Here is an 18,273-nt window from a genome sequence, read left to right as displayed (position 1 = left end):
GGTGCCCCAATCACACCACTGGAAGTCTTGCCTGGTTACAAGAGATAGCCAGTTTAGACTCAGTATTCTCCTTTGTTAGAAGTCTTAGCTAGAGTCACCCTCATAGATTCCTGGGAGTTTCCATTTCACTAGGTTTTTAGTTCATCCCAGAGATGCCCTCCAGATTCCAGTTGTCTCTCCCATTACTTTCTCCCTCCATCCTCCCCACACTTGATCCCTTTTGTTCCCATCCCCAACCCACCCCTATTTACATCCCTCCAATGGCAATGTCTATTCCCCTTCACAGTGAGATCAATTCATCCCTCTTTGAGCTCTCCTTGTTACTTAGCTTCTCTGGGTCCTGTAACATGAAAAATAAAAGACTCAGAGACTGATATTGGGGTTCAAACTTCAAGCTGCAGATCACAAAAGCAAATCAGCCAAACCAGTATGTCTTACCTCTATCTCAGCTGAAGTGGTGATCCTGTTTACACAAATCCTCAGAGGCAAAGGCTCTCAGTTCCTATCTCCTTCTTCCTTCTAGTCACTTCTCCTGTTTCCACCACCCTAGTGCTGGGATTAAAGCCGTGTGTTCCCAGGTGCTGAGATCACCTTTGTGTGAGATGTTTCTTTTAGGACTGGATCGATTTTGTGTAGTCAGTGTGGTCTTAAACTAACAGAGATCTATCTGTCTACCTCTTAATTCTGAGTCCTGGGATTAAAGGTGTGTGCCACCACTGCCTAGCTCTATGGCTACTGGAATTAAAGGTATATATCATCACTACCTGACCTATGTAGCTTGTGACTGACTTTGTATCCTGAATCCTCAGGCAAGTTTTAATAGATAATAAATAATATACCACCACAGGGTCTGATGATATTCTGCTATACTCATAGATCCTTTTGCCTAGACCAACTGTCATCAGAAAGACTTCCCCCAGCAACTAATAGAAACAGATGCAGAGATCCACAGCCAGCATCAGGTGAAGCTCAGGTAGTACTGTGGAAGAGAGGAAGAAAGGATTGTAGGAACCAGAGGGGTCAAGGAAACCCACAGAACCAACTAACCTGGGCACATAGGGACTCACAAAGACTGAATCACCAACCAGAGAACTTGTGTGGGAATGACCTAGGCCATTGGTACATATGTAGCTTGATCTTCTTGTGGGACTCCTAACAGGCACTGTCTCTGATTCTGTTACCTGCTTTTGGGACCCTTTCCTCTTACTAGGTTGCCTTATCCAGACCTAATAGGAAAGGAGGTATCTAGTCTTACTGCAGCTTGATACACCATGGCTGGCTGATATCCATGGGAGTCCTGCCCATTTCTGAAGAGAAACAGAAGAGTAGATGGGACATGGGATTTTCTTCAGTCAGCTGCATGTTAGGACATAAAGCAAGATTCAACAAATGCAGGAAAACTGAAACACATACTGGATTCTACCTGGCCTCAATAGAATAAAGATGGATATCAACAACAATAAAAACTACAAAAGTATACAACCTCAGAGATTAAACAACTCGCTATTATATGTCACATAAAGACATCAAAATGGAAATTAAAAATTTTCTAGACCTGAATAAAAATGAAAATACAACATATCAAAATCTATGAAATACAGTGAATATACCTAGAAGGAATGTTTGTACCAGCAAATGCCAACATCAAAAATTTTAAGAAATCTTCAATAAGGAAATAAATTCTACATCTTAGTACCTAACAAAAACAAGAGCACCTCAAACCACCAAATCAGTAGATAGGAAGAAATAATTAAACAACTGTTTACTCACACCTGAGAGGCTGAGAACCAAGTATTTGCCCCACCCACAAGGCTGGATGCTTCAGCAGTCCCAATCTGGCACAGAAAACCGGAAGGGTTCCAGAAAAGCTGCTGGTCCTTAGACCATGGAGAAAGCCCTGGTATCAGTGAAGGAATCAGCAGCAGCAGATTAAATCAACACAGTGCCAAGAGGGAAGGCCATGGAAGCAAAGGACAAATAGTCTTCCTGCTGCTGTAGCCTCTGTCTGGGTGTCTGCCCTCCTCAGTCAAGGCAGTCAGAAAAGTTACTCAGTTACTTCAAGGATGCAGTTTCAATTAAAGGCATGATAATTTGTGACAAGCTGACATAAAACCAACCATAATAATTGTAGCATGAATAATATAAGCCCAGAGACAGATATTGGGGGTTCAAGCTGAAGATCAGAGAAGCAAAGCAGCCATCTGCTGGAGAGTTCTCACCTCTACCAATGCTGGGATCCAAGGAGTGATCCACTGAACCTCAGATTGATTATGCAGACTGCACTCCTCCTCACCAGATCCCAGACTGCTCCTGAGACTGCACTGAGCTCCTTATATTCTCTCTAGCACTGGGATTAAAGGCAGGCATGAGCTGTTTTTCTTTTAGACTGATTCACTCTCTTGTAGCTCTGGGAGACCTTGAACTCACAGATATCCATCTGCCTCTGTCTCCTGAGTCCTGGGATTCAAGGTGTGTGCCACCACTGCTCGGTTTTTATGGTTGACTAGTGTGGCTGGCTTTGCATTCTGATCTTCAGTGGCTTTATTAGATCATAAATAATGAATCACCATAAATAACATCTCAACATAATAAAGACAGTATACAACAACCAACATCATGGTAAATGAAGAAAAACTCAAAGAATTTCCACTAAAATCAAGAACAAGAGAATGGTGGCCTTAAAGTCTAAGCTAGAGCAACAAGACAAGGATGAACGATAGGAAAGGAAGAAGTCAAAGTATCTGTATTTTCAGAAGATGTGATTCTATAATATAAAATACCCCAAAAATCCACCAGAAAAGCTCTACAGCTGATAAACACATTCAGCAAAGTAAAACAGAACACACACACACACACACACACACACACACACAAGCATCAGAAGTCTTCCTTTATACAAATGACAATCATACTGAGGAAAAAAATCAGTTTCAGATGAAGTATGAATGACTGAAAAACACTTTTTAAAATTCAGCATCTTTAACCATCAGAGAACTACAGATTAAAACTATTTTGAGACTACTATATCTTCCTCTAGTCAGGATGGCTAAGATCAAAAGACAAAAACATGGCAACAAATGCTAACATGGAGACAGGGAAAGGAGAATACTTGTTCACTGTTGGTAGGAGTGCAACCTGGTATGACCGCTATGGAAATCAATGTAGTTTCCGCAAAGTGCTGTGAATATATCTGTCATGTGACTCTCCTATACTACTCCTAAACATGTACCCCAAAGATTATATGCCCTAAACAGAGATTCTTGTTCACCCATTCCCATTGCTGCCCTATGCACAATAGTTAAAACACATAAACAGCTTAGATGTTCATCAGATAATGAGTAGACAATGAAAATGTAGTACATTCACACTGTGGAATATTACTCAGATGTAAAAAAAATTAGTTATGCAATTGTCTTAGGGTTTCTATTGCTGTGAAGAGACATCATGACCACAACAACTCTTATAAAGGATGATGTTTACTGTGGTATCTTGCTTACAGTTCAGAGAATCAGTTCTTTATCGTCATGGCATGACATGGTGGTGTGCAGGCAGACATGGTGCTGGAGAGGTAGATGAGAGTCCTTCATCTTGTAGGCAACAGGAAGTGGTCTTAGTGTCATGCTGAGGGAAGCTTGAACAAAGGAGATCGCAAATCCCACCCCCACAGTGACACACTTCCTCCAACAAGGTCACACCTACTTCAACAAGACCATATCTCCTAATAGCACCACACCTTATGAGATTATGGGAGCCAATTACATTCAAACTGCCACAGTAATTAAGAGAGGAATTGATGAATCTGGAAATAATCATCCTGAGTGAGGTGACCCAGACCCAGAAGACAAACTCTACATAGTCTCTCTCATTTGTGAATGCTGTCTGATGTTTGAATCTTTAGATACATTTGTTTAGACCTGAATACACACACAAGGCAGGAGATCAGTTAGGGGAAATGGGGTCAGGGAGAAGGAATAGAATGCAGATGATATAAGGGAAAACAGAGCAAGGAGAGTTAACTATAGAAGGCCATGAGAGGCAAGTGAGTCAAGAACCAGAGGCTGGGTAGCTCATCCACTCTAGAAGAGAACTTACTGCTATTATTCTGTTAAATGGACATAGTACTAAACTGCCCCCTAAATACTTCTCTTTATATTCATAGACTAGTGAATCTCTCAATCGTCATTAGAGAAACTTCTTTTTGTGATAGATATCAATTAACACAGAGACCCACAAGTGGTCAACATTCAGAGAATAAGAGACTGCTCAGTGCTCAGTTCAAAATGGGATTTCTGTAACTATATTTGTATCTATATCTATATCTATACATCATTTGTATCTATATCTATATCCATATCATCTATATCTATCTTATCTATCTATATGTGTATCTATGACTTTATCATCTATATCTAGCTATATCTCTCCACAAAGCTCAGGGATCAGCTTGGAATAGAGACTGGGAAGGTTGTAAGAGGCAGATGTAATGAAATTATCTAGCAAACGTGTGCTCTGGATAGGAGTGTGGATGCACACACAGAAGCTGTGGCTATACACATAAGACTTGTACAAGATCAAGCCAGACAGTATCCCAGTTTGCATGGGTATGGGATCATGAAGCCTAATCCCCAAGATGAGGAATTATTGGCAATTGACAGCTGTTTAAGGAGAGATTATGTTTTCTTTAAAGATGTAGCTCCTGAGAGGTTACCCTAATGCAGTAGATTGTCCTTATATCATGCACTTATTGGCATCACTAAGTAGACACTGTGGGTTTAAAAGTAAAACACCTGAAATTGGGAGGGAATGTTAGGGGTAGGCAGGAGAAGAATCTGAGGTGAGGGAACAGAGGATAAATTTAACCAAAACACATTCATGCACGAGATTCTTAAACAATAAAAAAAAAAGAAACGAAGTTGTCAAGAGAATACTGGGAGGGTAAAGGTGAAATTGGAGGGGGGGTATTGTGGGCAGATGTCTTCATATTTCATTGTATAGTTATATTAAATTCTCAAAAATAAAAAATAATTTCTGAAAAATATGATCGATATCTTTCTTAATTAGGGTTACTAATGCTGTGATGAACACTAAACCAAGGCAAGTTGGGGAGGAGAGGGTTTATTTGGTTTATACTTCCATGCTGTAGACTATCATTAAAGGAAATCGGGTCAAGAACTCAAACAGGGCAGGAACCTGGAGGCAGGAGCGATGCAGAGGCCATGGAGGGGTGCTGCTTACTGGCTTGCTCATCAGTGGATTGCTCAGTCTGCTTTCTTATGGAACCCAAAACCACAAGCCCAGGAGTGGCGCCACCCCACAATGGCTGGGCTCTCCCATATCAATCACTAATTTTAAAAATGCCTCACAGGCTTGCCTAGAGCCAAGATCATCTGGGAACATTTTCTCAGTTGAAGTCCCTCCTTTCAGATGACTTTAGCTTGTATAAAGTTGACAATAAAATCTATCCAGCACAGTATCCTTATCCATCAGGGAAATGCAGAGTAAAACCGCTTTAAGACTCGATGTCATTCCACTCAGAATGACTGTCACCAGGAACACTAAGGACAACAAATACTGACATGGATGTGGCAAAAGAGGAACTCTTTTGCACTGTGGTGGGAGTGTAAATGAGTACAACCACTGTGGAAATTTGTCAGAGGTTCCTCAAAAAAAGAGGTTCCATATGACCCACTGACACCCAAAGGACTTTAGAGATTTGCACATTCAAGTTCATTGTTGCTTTATTCACTGCAACTAAGAAATTTAATAACCTATAGGTATCAGTCAAAAATGTGACATATAAAAACAGTAGACTATTACTCAACTGTAGGGAAAAATTAAACCATGAAGTTTGCAGGCAAATGTGTGGAACTGAAAATTTTGGCTGAGGGAGGTAACTCAGACTTGGGAAGACTAAAACTGAATGTTCTGTTTCATATGTGGACCCTAGTTTCAAATCGTTTGCTTGTGTGCTTAACTTGGAGCACGAGCAGAATTGAGGAAACTAGAAAGGGAGCTATTTGGGTGTGGAATACATTAAAAGAGGAGTCGTTGGCTACAGGGAACACAAAGAAAGGAATGCTGGGCAGAATGGTTTATGCAGGGAGGAGCATGGGAATACATGTGAAACTAGGAGATAGAAGATAGGTCTAACCCAAAGGAAGGGCGCACATGGCAGCCTGCTGATGTGCAACTCACTTTGTAAAAAGTATAGACGTCACTGACTGTGAATGGAAAAATCAACCCCGACTTAGCAGGAATCATCCGTCTTGCAGGCTGCTGAGGACATCCACCGCCTTTCCCAGCACTTGGCCCTGCATCATAATACCGACCTGCCTGGCAAGCCAGGCCCACTGGTACATAACTGTTATGGGGTAACTAATCACTTTCTAATTGAATCTGAGGTCTTATGCCTGGCACAGTAATCCTGAAAAGCTCACGGTGAATGGAGGTCATAGGCACTAGAGCAGAACCTGCTAAATGGCAATGCTGTCAAATTGGCTTCTAAATACTTAGGTTTATACGGTAGACCTGGGCTACTCTCAACCTTAGTCAGACGTGCTTCTTTTTGCAGTAGACTGCAAGAAGTGGAACACTATGTAAATGGTCAAAGGAATGACAATAAGAGACCGGGCACCCCGTCATAAATGGGAGCTTTTTAGTTTTTTTTTTTTTGTTTGTTTGTTTGTTTGTTTTTTTTGGTTTTTATGAGACAGGGTTTCTCTGTAACTACACACACTCGACACATCCTGTCAGGGCTCAGGGACCATCACAGAAGAGGAGGCTGAAAGTGAAAAATGTTGTGAAACTCTGTCTTCTGGACATGGCTATCACACCATAAATAATTCCAGCAGCTGTGGTCACCTGCACAAAAGCAAGCCTACCAGAATCCATCTGTAGATGGGGTAGGTAATCTGCAGGCCCCACCCCTCACGGAGGAGCTACCTACTGGTGCCGGATAGCTGCAGCGAGAGGACCGATCCTTCCTTGAGAACGCGCCACTGGTAGTTTCCCGTGCTCTAAGGGATGCCCCACACCCACGCGCATGTAGGCAGCACTAATTGGGCTGAGTGGAGTAAAAACACGAAAGTGAAACAACAGGAAGTTGAGAGGGAGTGTGTTGTGGGGTATTTGGAGAGAGAAAGTTGGGGATACATACGTGCGTGTGTTTGTATGATCATATTTGCATTGCATAAGTGTATGAAATGCTCAAGAATAAAGAAAAATTGATTTTAAAACTAAGTAAAGAGGTAACTATGTCGGAGAAGCAAGAGGACCAAGGGAGGGGTGACAATAGAAGGCAATGAGGATAAAGACAGAAGGACATCGTGTGTCTCACATGAGAAGTCTAGCTGTCATCCATCGTTCATCTGTCTGTCTACAAGACCACTTGGAGGGGGAAAGGGGGCCCTTAACAGGAGGCGGGGAGCAGAGAGGAAGTAATGGGGTGTGCAAATGAGCAAAGTAGAATGATATCCACGTCAGAAAATGACATTATTTTGCACTCTAAAAATGCACTAAAACAGAAAAAGACAGTCTAGTTGATAGGGCCCTGCTGAAGGAAGCACAAATGAAAGAAAAGCAAACCAGTGCATACAGGATGGCATGGCGGAAGCGGCTCTTCTAACGCGGCTAGCTTCTTTGCGCCCTTTGGATGCCCATGGGAGACAACCGTGAGAGAGAGAGGGATGGGGATAACACTGGAACTGGAAAGCTCAAACCATCTGTTTCTGAGGGAGGAAAGGGGTCGTAAGGAAGGTGAGGCACACCCCCACCACCATAGTAGGACCAGCGGCTTACGCCATGGCTGTCCCTGCTCCTTATGCAGGAGACGACCACAGATGAACTTCTTGTTCCCACACCTTTGAAGCTGCTGGTGTAGATGAGGCAAAAATGCCATCATGATTTCAGGCTGTGTAATTAATAACTAAGCCAGTGAAATGAGAGAGTTCAAGTGAGCCTCGCAAGATCATTCCTCGTGGAAAGAAAGGTTAAGAATTAAGTATGAAATTAATCAGTGTGGACTGCTTCTTTCTGATTCAAAACACATTTCCCTGAAAATGTTCATATATCTGAAAAATGTGTACCACCACTTTCCACATTTTAAAATGCTGACTTAAAAGTAGAGGGCATAGGTGACCTGTATATTTATTAAGTATAATTGAACACGACTGCTTGCTAGATCATTTATTACATACGAAATTCCAGTTTTGGAAATCCTTGTAATTTTAATTGCGTACTTTAATGAAATAAACTAAATGTATTAAATTTTTAAAATATAGGTAATGTTTTATTCAGACTTCCAAATGCAAGTAATTTAGCAGAAGGTTCCAGCAGCTGCTTCCAAAGCAGACTTAACAACCTCAGACTATACGGCTGCTTTTTTGCATCACTCAGGTAACGTGCAAATACGGAACAGGGCTGGCTGGAGGAACTTCGGACGACTCCTAAACATCCAAAGGGTCACACAGATGCCTCTAGACGGAGACGATCGCAGTGCTGTAGAACTGAAATGTCACCCAAGTGATCAAGTTCTGCCCTCCATTTCATGAAAAGCAGGCTGTCTCAAGGAAGGTCAAGTGGGGGGAGGGAAGGCTCCTGAGCTGGGGTCCAGACCCCTGGCACTGCGTTCCGCCCACCCCCAGGAGCTTCTCTCTGCCTGAACACCCACCAGCTCTTTAGGACTCGCATGAAATAACAAAAATCAACCCATATTTATTTCAACGAAATTTAAATCATAAAATTCATCATAGCTAGTTATCCAAACCCCATGACTAGAAAGAAAGTAAATCTGCCGGTCGTTGGTGGCACACGCCTTTAATCCCAGCACTCGGGAGGCAGAGGCAGGCGGATCTCTGTGAGTTTGAGGCCAGCCTGGTCTACAGAGCGAGTTCCAAGACAGCCTCCAAAGCCACAGAACCCTGTCTCGAAAAACAAAAAAAAAACAAAAAAAACAAAAAAAAGAAAAAGAAAAAGAAAGAAAGAAAGTAAATCTGGGAATTTCTGCATCCAAATTTACACAATGCTATATTTTAAGCCTTTGTTTGAACAGTTTTATTGCACTATGATTTGTAAAACAAGGGCCACACATTTGAATGGCTTTTAGTGTGTTCACAATGATACAGCCGTCATCATAACCAATTTAATGATAGTATCATACACTTAAAAAAAAAGCACTCCTGTCTCCTTAGTTACACCAACTACCACTCAGTGCCTCCCCAAGCCCTAGGAAATCACTAATTTGTCTGTGTTCCCAAAGAGATGGGACACTCATATACACAGAATCTTACACTATCTACCCCTTTGTTACTAATTAACACCATTTTAAATGACTTTTTAGAAGATACCCATATTCAAAAGAATTTATTCAAACCGCAATTATTTTTTATTTCTGTAATCTAGACAGCTTTCCAATGCAAGTTCAAACTTCATGTTTCTCACTTTGAAAATGTGGTTTTTTTTCTCTTATCGCCCCCCAGCATGACAAATGTTTGGCTGTAGTAGGTGTCCAGACCTCGGGCTGTCCCTGAAAAAGAAGTCAACCGGTCTGGGTATTGTGTGTTCTCTTACGACCCCTGGTGGTTAATGAAGAGAGTGCGTTTTAAACGAATCCCTTGGAGAGTTTTAATTTCAGAGCAGCGCAAGACTATTAATTAATACCAAATGTAACTAAAATTTTAATTATGTTGCTACCTTTAAGTGTCCTACTATTTCTCTATAAATTATAGACTTTAAACCTGGTCCCAAAGGTCCTATTAGAATCCTGTCCAATGTTTTCTTACTACTTTTCATTTTTCACAAGGAAATCTTAAAGGGTTTCATTCCATTCCTCACCAAAACATAAACGCCAAGGGCCATTTCGTTTCTTCATCACTGCCTTTAAACACAAAATAACCAAGAGATCGACATTTGCTAAAGCTTTAAACTCATGAAACCAATAAAACAAAAATTAATATAAAATGCAAACTATATATTAGTAACAACAAAGTCTTTAAGGTGAAAATTACATTCAGCAATTATTTACTACATCTATTGTTCTTTAAGTATTTATCCACTTTCAGCTGGATTTAAAATTGAAACGCTAATAAATACTGAGGGTTTTTTTTTCTAGTACTAAAGTCCCTTTGTAAAATTTAAAATAAAGGAGACAATGAGATAAAATAATTATGTAAATCATTTTATATATTCCTTTAAATATAATAAATTACCATGTGGTCACATAAACACTAAGTCATCTCTGATGCAAAAGTATTTCTGAACTACTAATAAAACTTTATAATCTTAGAGTCTCAGATATTCACAAAAAGTATCTTACCACAAGAGGCATATGGTAAAAAAAACAGGACTTGAAAGGAAAAGAGAACCAGTCAGAGCAGGACAGGGACAGGAGAGGGGCAGGGGGAAGGGGCAGGGTGGATAAAATAAAAACTCATGATAAATAGTCATAAAAATATAAAGAAAACCATCATTTTGTACAATGAGTACATACTAAAAAATATTTAAAGGATACACACACATATATGCATATTGAGAGTAACAATTTTTTAAACTATTGTCTCCAGAAGCGTTTTCAATTTTGCTCCAAGTCTGAGAACTTTTTAGAAGTGAACCTGTGATTTAACAGATATTATTGCTCTGAATGTCTCCTCTAGCTTAAAAAAGAGGGAGACACAGCCCCAAACACAATTTGGAGTGAAGAATAAGTGTATCTCTGCTAGGACTTCAGTTCTTGCACATTGATTGTGTTTTGGGTAAGTTCACCTCAAGTGCTTTATTCTAGTTTACGCAGATTTTAAAACACATCCCTCTACCAACTAAGACAGAGAACTTTTAAAATTCATATGAAAATAAATACACTTCTTGAGTGAAAGGTTGCAAAATAGATCACTGCATTGGCAAACTTTTAATAAAATAGCAGAAGACCTGTGTGTGGGGTAAGTTATGGAAAATAAGCCGTTTCTCGGGAAAGCACGAAATGTTTGCACACCTGTCTGTGTGCATAAAGCATAGTAGGGAAGGAGGCGCTGGAATAGCTCAGCTGTGCTTGTCTGGAGGCCAAGTGCATCCTCAAGTCCACATCAACACAACTGACTGCCTGTAGGGAAGGGGCAGGGGCTAGTCTCTAACCACCCTGGAGAAAGGAGAACAATCAGCATGACCTTTGTGACAGAAGAAATCAGAAGCAGGGGTCCAAAGGTACTTGGCTTCCTGTTGCCCAGTTGAAAGCCTGTCTCCATAGGCTCTACTGCAGGACACAGAATGAAAAATAGCACCACACCATTGCCTGCAAGACTGACCCTGGCTTTACTTTTTAATTCTTCCTATATTTCAAACCAATATAGAGTATTCTCTTGCCTTGTTTTTGCTTTTTTTTTAACAGTCATTTCATTGAGGCAAACTTGATTTCTGTGATGCTGCACCCTTTGCTTTTTGCATTGCCTAAAGAGTTAAAAAGAAACTTGTTATTTTATTAGTGTTTATTTACTACAATTGTAAGAGAATAATTTGACTCATTTTATTTTCCACCAAAAAAAAATCGGAAATGGAAAGAACATGGTCTGAGATGCAGATTAGTGGTAGAACTCTTGCCTGGCCGAGCAAACCTGGGATCCATCCCCAACATGGCAAAGAACAAATCAAGAAATAAAAACCCCTTTTGAACTGGAGACTGATATATGATCCTGGCCTGGTGAATGTAGATAGACAGGGGGCTAAAGACAACAAAAGACCTTGCCTTAAAGCCCTTCTACCTTTTCTCAAAGATGGTCAATTACTGTTTACAGCTCCAGCACTCTTTGATAGTAATCAGTGGCTTGGGTCTCCCTCCGCAGATACTGCTGTTTACTCGGCCGGCCAGGGCACATTTCCATACAGTGAAACACATGTTCTGCTGAAACCCGACCCTCCTTCTCAGAACCCACACTGCAGAGATTAGCAGGACAAGACAAAAGGCTGTTGAGGACAAAAACAGCCACTAAGGACAATGTCCCAGTACATTGGTGTCTGAGAGCCTTCTCACGAAACACTTTAGAGGAGAAACTTTCTGTTGGGACCTTTTGGCTGGGTTGCATCCCACCCTGTCTGGGCTGGCCGTGGGCTTCAGTGATAGCCCCAATATAATTTCATGACTTCGGGAAATGTGGAGCCATGTCCTGACACGGCTGACAAGGTAATGAGGCAGAGCCAGACGCAGCAGCGGGTTTTCTGGGTGCCCAATAGGCTTATGGTTGTTGCTTTCCAGAAGCATCCAAGGACATTGAAACAGTTGGCAGTAACAGGGGAGCATGTTGCATGGGGAATAGGAAGTTAAATGGTTAAATCTCCTGCTTTGCTTTTGCTGTGAGTTTGCGAAGTGTGCAGAAAGATGTTTCCGTGGAAATCGTCTTTCTGCTGGTGAGCACTGCAATCTCACACTCTGGACTGAAAGCCTTATTTACCACCGTAGCCTTACCTGCTAAGAGGCCTGGTGTTTTGTTTTCTTTGTTTGTTTGTTTAGTTTCCTGACAACTCGCACAGCCCTCCCCTCCAGGTTTCATCCTCTTTCTTGTCACTGTGGGGTAGAAGGGACAGTGGCAACACCCACAAAGCTAGGTGCCCTGGGGTCCCTGGTGACCTTCCCTTCCTGCTGTTCCTGCAACACTTATGTAAGTCTCAAAGAAGAAAGAAAGAGTTTACAGGAGGATTCCCCTGTCCCCAACCCCCAAACCACAGACTTGTCACCAAGCTGGTTCTTAAAAATGTCATCCTCTGTTAGATTTAAACATGGCTCCTAAAATCGGACTTTTGCTTTGGAGACTTACTGGCCTCCTGGGGTCATTGCAACACATACACACCACTGTCACACATATACATACACAACACACACACACACACACACACACACACACACACCCCACCTGCCCCACCGAGCCAGTGCCTCAAACAGACTCTAAGCAGCTCAAAGGGAAAGAATAAAGGTAGAAAGATGTGACCCCCATCACAACCAGCAACCTTCAGCACAGAGCATTGGAAATCTGCTGCCAGCTCATGGGAAAGTTCAGGTTTGGGGCATAGAAGACTAGCTCAGTGGGATAGCACATACATATCACATCTGAAGTCCCGGGTTCTAGCCCCAGACCCTTCCCCAGTGGCCCTCTGGAGCTTACAAAGATTTTTCACACATTGTGGCTTCCTGCATACACAATTAAGAATCATACTGACCTTCATTCTAGCTTCATTAAAAGTAACAAAGTAATTTATAAACAGCACTTTAAAAGGAAATGAGCAGCATGTAATCAGACACTGGGGCCCTGGAATATCCTAATTTCTCATGGAAAAAATATAAATTTCTATTGTAGAGGATAAGTATGCAAATGAAAACTGGAATGTGAATAATAAACAAGATATTTAAATGTCAGTCACGAAAGCCTTTTTCAAATTGCATGCTAACGCCGAGATTCTATAATCAAAGAATTCCTCATTGTTAAGTGGTAAAACTTACAAATGAAATACAAAAGGAACTGGAGAGAAGGGGGCAGGGGGAATGGGTTAGTTACCATCAATGCCATTTTAAAAGCCGAGTTGAAATTGAATGTCAAACAGCTAAGGTTTATTGTACACGTGTTTTTGCTCGTTAAAGCCTGTGCTGAGCACGAAAGTGGCCCGTGGGGATGCTGCAGGAGAGAGGCGGAGGTCTGGAAATGAAACTCACGGTTCCACTAGCCTGTATCCTGTGACACGTCCACCGTGTCACGCAATACCTGGAGCGAATCTTGCTTTTCCGCCTCTCCTCTCTGGCCTCGCGGTTTCATTAGTTTCTCGTTGGCCTCTCTCGTCTGCCGATTCCTTTTCCTCTGAAACTGGGGTGGAAATGTTTGCAAGAGAGGAGAGTGAGGTCAGCTGGTTCTGCTTGGTTAGTGTCCCTCTGAAAGGAGATGTTGTCTCCTGGGCGTTGACCAGGGAGTGTTCGGAGCAAGTCAGGACGACAGGGAACTGTGTTTCCCCCTTCCCCTTCTCCCCTGCCTTTGTGGAAAGGCTTCGTCATTGGTAACAAGGGACATTTCGCACAGAACTTTGGGTACACATTAACATGTAAGGACAAAAATATCCCAAATATAGTTTTTAGATCATCGTCACTTTTGGATTCTTAGTGTGATTTCTCCACTTGGTAGAGAAACAAAGAAATCAGCTACAACGAGAGAAAATATCTTTCTTGCTTTAATTCTTTTCTCGCTTCAGTTTGTTTTCCTGTATTTTATTTGGACATTTAGACACTTTAAAATTTAAAATGAGATTTACTCATATCATAGAGCCTAGGGGTTAACATGCAGCTTCAAAGACTTTTTTATTTCCCTAACATGATTTAAATAGTTACATAGCAAGAAAATGAAATACTGTAGCAGGCACATTACTCATAACCACAGTGGCTCCTCTTCCTGTCCCAGATGAAGACAATCCGTCGTCTCCTTGCCATGCTAATCCACGGTTGGTGAGTTTTAAGGATTAGTTTCATTTCCAAAGAAAGCCTGTTCCGTTGTTCAAAACACTGCAGTGATTTTGGCCGCTCTGAGGCTTTAGTGGCCTTTCCCTGCGAGCCTCCTGTCAGTCTGCTACAGCCCACATACTGGGGAAAAACAGCAACAACAAAACTGAATGAGTACGCATTCCCCTGCCAGACCCAGTGAAAGCAAACCAGCGCACCCACTAAGTCCCCCCCTGAAAAGGACAGCACACACCACAGGGCAGGAGCAGAGCTGTGTGGTCTTTCTGCCAGCGGCACAATTCTCGAAGAAATAATGCAAACCCTGAAGAAAAACGCATCCACTCCACAGGTCCAGAAACTGGAGGGGGGTTGGTCAGTTTAGTGAAAAAAAGAAAACGAAAACTAGGGTAAAGCATTCCGGTTCTGAGCTGGTGCCCTGGCTGTAATCCCCAAATCTGTGCACCCCCACCCTCTCTAGCCTGTTTCCTAAGGCTCTGTGCTTAGTAACAATAGCAGCCACCACCATTGGTGGACATTTATACAGCCTCTCTGCTGGATGCTGTTCCTACATTAACTCTAATTTTCACAACAATCAAAATGTCATCATCACACAGGCACAGTAATATATATGCTTTTAGTCTCATCTACTGGCCAAACACAAGAGTTTGTGGCAGGCCAGGCCTGTAAGAACCAGTTTCCAAAACAAAACCTGTCATTGTCCCCATCTTACAGATGAGATTGCTTAGTTTGTGACTGTGTGTGACAATCTCGGCTTGTCCCATCAATTCTAACTGTATCACTTCATCAAATGAGAAAATTAGGAGTGGCTCCAACTGTTCATTGGCAGAAGGATGCATCTTCAAATCCGCACTACAGAAACCAAACCAGCGGAGTACAGACTGCCCAATTGTACGCACAGCCTGTCCTGTTGGGGAATACCGGCTTTCACTGTCAAAGCAGTCTTTCTCAAGGCTGCTGCCTTAAATGTCCTTGAGGCTGCTTCTCCAGGGTCCTGCCCCACTGTGTGATGCGTATAAGACACACTGGCCTCTGCTCTGCAGTGGGCATCTGCATAAAGTGGGCACCTAAGGGTGGCACAGATCCTAGGCCCTCAACAGTTATAGTCTGAAACCATGTTAATCAGAAAAGTTGAGGATATGCAAACTTCTATCAAAAGATATTAAAAGGCTCTTCCTTGGGCACAGGCTCATTCTTGAATTAATAAGCAGCATGAACTGTTTCTCTACCATGGGGGCATGCAGGTAATTCTTACACAGATGACTGTTTTCATCCACATAAGCATTTTGCCGATAGTCCATGACATCTAGGAAGCGTCAGGCCTGTTAACTACTTAATGCCTTGGAAAAGAAGATATTAATACCCAGCAGCATCTCTCTGTTGTCTTAGGCAACCTCTTCTAGAATCTAAATCCCATTTGACAGTAGGCAGAATAATACATGTTAGTTTGTTTGGGTTCCATTTTAAACCTAGCATACAGAACATGACTCTGGAATTTCTTGAATATTAAAAGCACCGGCTCTACCGCCAGGAGGTGGTGGCTCACGCCTTTAATCCCAGCACTCTGGAGGCAGAGGCCGATGGATCTCTGTGAGTTCAAGACCAGCTTGGTCTACAAGAGTTAGTTCCAGGACAGGCTCCAAAACCACAGAGAAACCCTGTCTTGAAAAACAAAAACAAAAACAAAAAAAAACAAAAAGCACTGATTCTGGTTCAATTTGCTTGGAAAATAGAACTACTATGGAGGAAAACAAAAAAGGAAGGAAGATGGAGTTAGGCTTCTTGTTTGTCCTGAAAGTATAGATTTCTTTTACTCTCTGGTCCTCAGTTTCTCCAAGTGTAAAACTCACCCCACGACTTGAATTTCTATATGCCATGATCATGATGAGTCCAGCCCTTACTGACACCCACATGAGAAAGACAGGTACCGTGAATCACCCCAGAAGGAAGCAATCTGGACCCACCTGTTTGTATAAAACCTTCATCTCCTCAGGACTTTGGACGGTCCAGATTTCACAGCTCCATTTTTGGATTTTTGTCTAGTACAAGGAAAGTACTAGAGAACCTTCTACAAATCCCTCTGGAGCTGCACATGCCACAAGCCCTGTCCCCACTCTTCTCTTCCCCAACATGACAAGTTAGCAGGAAAGGACATGGAAAAAACTTGCTCTAGCACTAATCCTTTATTTATTTCACATAAAAATATTCCGAGGAAGATATCTTAGCACATTAACATTGGTTAGTCTTTAAGAGTGACCGCTTGAGTTTTGGTTATATTACTTTCAGTACTTGTACTTTTTTAAAAATTTCCAATAGAAAAGACAATAAAGGATGTTAAACACAAGGTATTAAAGTAAGGAATCTGAGATTTCCTGAGAAACCTTAACAGACTTAGAAAATTTTAAATCTAGTATTCATCAATCTCAATATCGAGGAAAGGCATTTAAGGTGCCTCTCCACTATTGCTTAGATTGTTAATTGGGGTCATCTTTGTAGATCTCTGGACATTTCTCTAGTGCCGGATTTCTCCTTAGAGCCTTCATCCGGTGGCTGATAGAAGTAGAAGCAGACACACAGCTAAACACTGAGCCAAATTTCTGGAATCCAGTTGCAGAGAGAGAGGAGTGATGAGCAAAGGGGTCAAGACCAGGCTAGAGAAACCCACAGAAACAGCTGACCTGAACAAGGGGAAGGATAGCTGGGAAACCAACATAGGACTTATCCAGACACCCTAAACATGAGTGTCAGTTAGGGGGTCTGGGAAATCTATGGGGTTTCTAGTAGTGGATCAGTATTTATTGCTAGTATAGGAATAGACTTTGGGAGCCCATTCCACATAGAGGGATACTCTGTCAGCCTAGACACATCAGAAAGGGCATAGGCCCTGTTCCAAATGATATGATAGATTTTGAAGATCCCCCATGGAAGGCCTCACCCTCCCTGGGGAGCAGAAAGAAGATGGGATAGGGGATTGTTGGAGGCCAGGGAGGCGGGAAGGGAGAGGGAACTGAGATTGATATGTAAAACAAGCTTGTTTCTAATTTAAATTTTAAAAATAGTCTAAAAAAATAGATTATTTTCTCATAAAAAATCTAGTATTCATTTTCACTTTTTCCTCTTCTTCTGGATTTGCTAATTGATCACACATTTCTTCTTCGGGAAGGAAGAATTCAGAAATCAAGTGGATATATTTTTTCTTTATACCAAGCACAATAGGCACAAAATGTTCATAATTCATCAAGTCCTCTATTATCAATCTCTTTGTTATCAAGCTCACTACATTAAGATAAAAATCATATTAAGATGAATATAGTTCCATATTTGTACCTGTAAGGCAATGCAGAGAAACCATTGCTCTAAGACAACCCTCACTGCTGCTTACATGCTGCAGGCTGCACAATGGTGTTCATGCAAAATGGGCAAATATATTCCGAAGTCACCTAGTTTACCCAGAAAAACATTAATCTTCACTGAAAGAGATTTGGGAAGGAGGATGAGGCCAGAGGATCACAAATGCAAAGTCAGTATGGACTACAAATCAAGACCGTGTCTACAGAAGGCAAAAAAGGGGAAGAAAGAGTGGATGAATGGAAGAAAGGAAGGAAGTCAGGAAGGCAAGTGGGCAGGCAGCAAGGAAGGAGAGAGCTTTGTAGTTCTGGATACACACCACTGGCTACCTTCCAAAAAAGGAAAATGTTCATCCAGGAAGTAAAGGAAAACCATGATGGGTAACATTCCAAATAACAGGTAACCAGAGAGTGTCTGCTGGGGATTTTAGGTCTCATGCTGCAGACATT

The 18,273-nt window shown here is 41.8% G+C and overlaps 1 long non-coding RNA gene across 2 annotated transcripts in view; it reads right to left on the bottom strand.

Moving 5' to 3' along the window:
• LOC121143590 overlaps positions 1-14,901 on the bottom strand; it is a 40,723-nt gene extending 25,822 nt beyond the window's left edge. Inside the window, exons 1-2 of one of the 2 annotated variants that reach the window (XR_005880839.1) lie at positions 14,712-14,901; positions 13,688-14,599 (exon numbers count right to left, since the gene is read on the bottom strand). This is a non-coding gene — a long non-coding RNA (uncharacterized LOC121143590). The remainder of the gene's footprint in view (positions 1-13,687; positions 14,600-14,711) is intronic. The other variant, XR_005880840.1, reaches the window with a different exon arrangement.
• Between the last annotated feature and the right edge of the window lie 3,372 nt (positions 14,902-18,273).

This window comes from Mesocricetus auratus, unplaced genomic scaffold (genome assembly GCF_017639785.1).
Source record: "Mesocricetus auratus isolate SY011 unplaced genomic scaffold, BCM_Maur_2.0 Super-Scaffold_100013, whole genome shotgun sequence".
Classification (NCBI taxonomy): domain Eukaryota; kingdom Metazoa; phylum Chordata; class Mammalia; order Rodentia; family Cricetidae; genus Mesocricetus; species Mesocricetus auratus.
The sequence above is the reverse complement of the archived record's forward strand: the minus strand, read 5'-3'. Positions and strand labels throughout refer to the sequence as shown.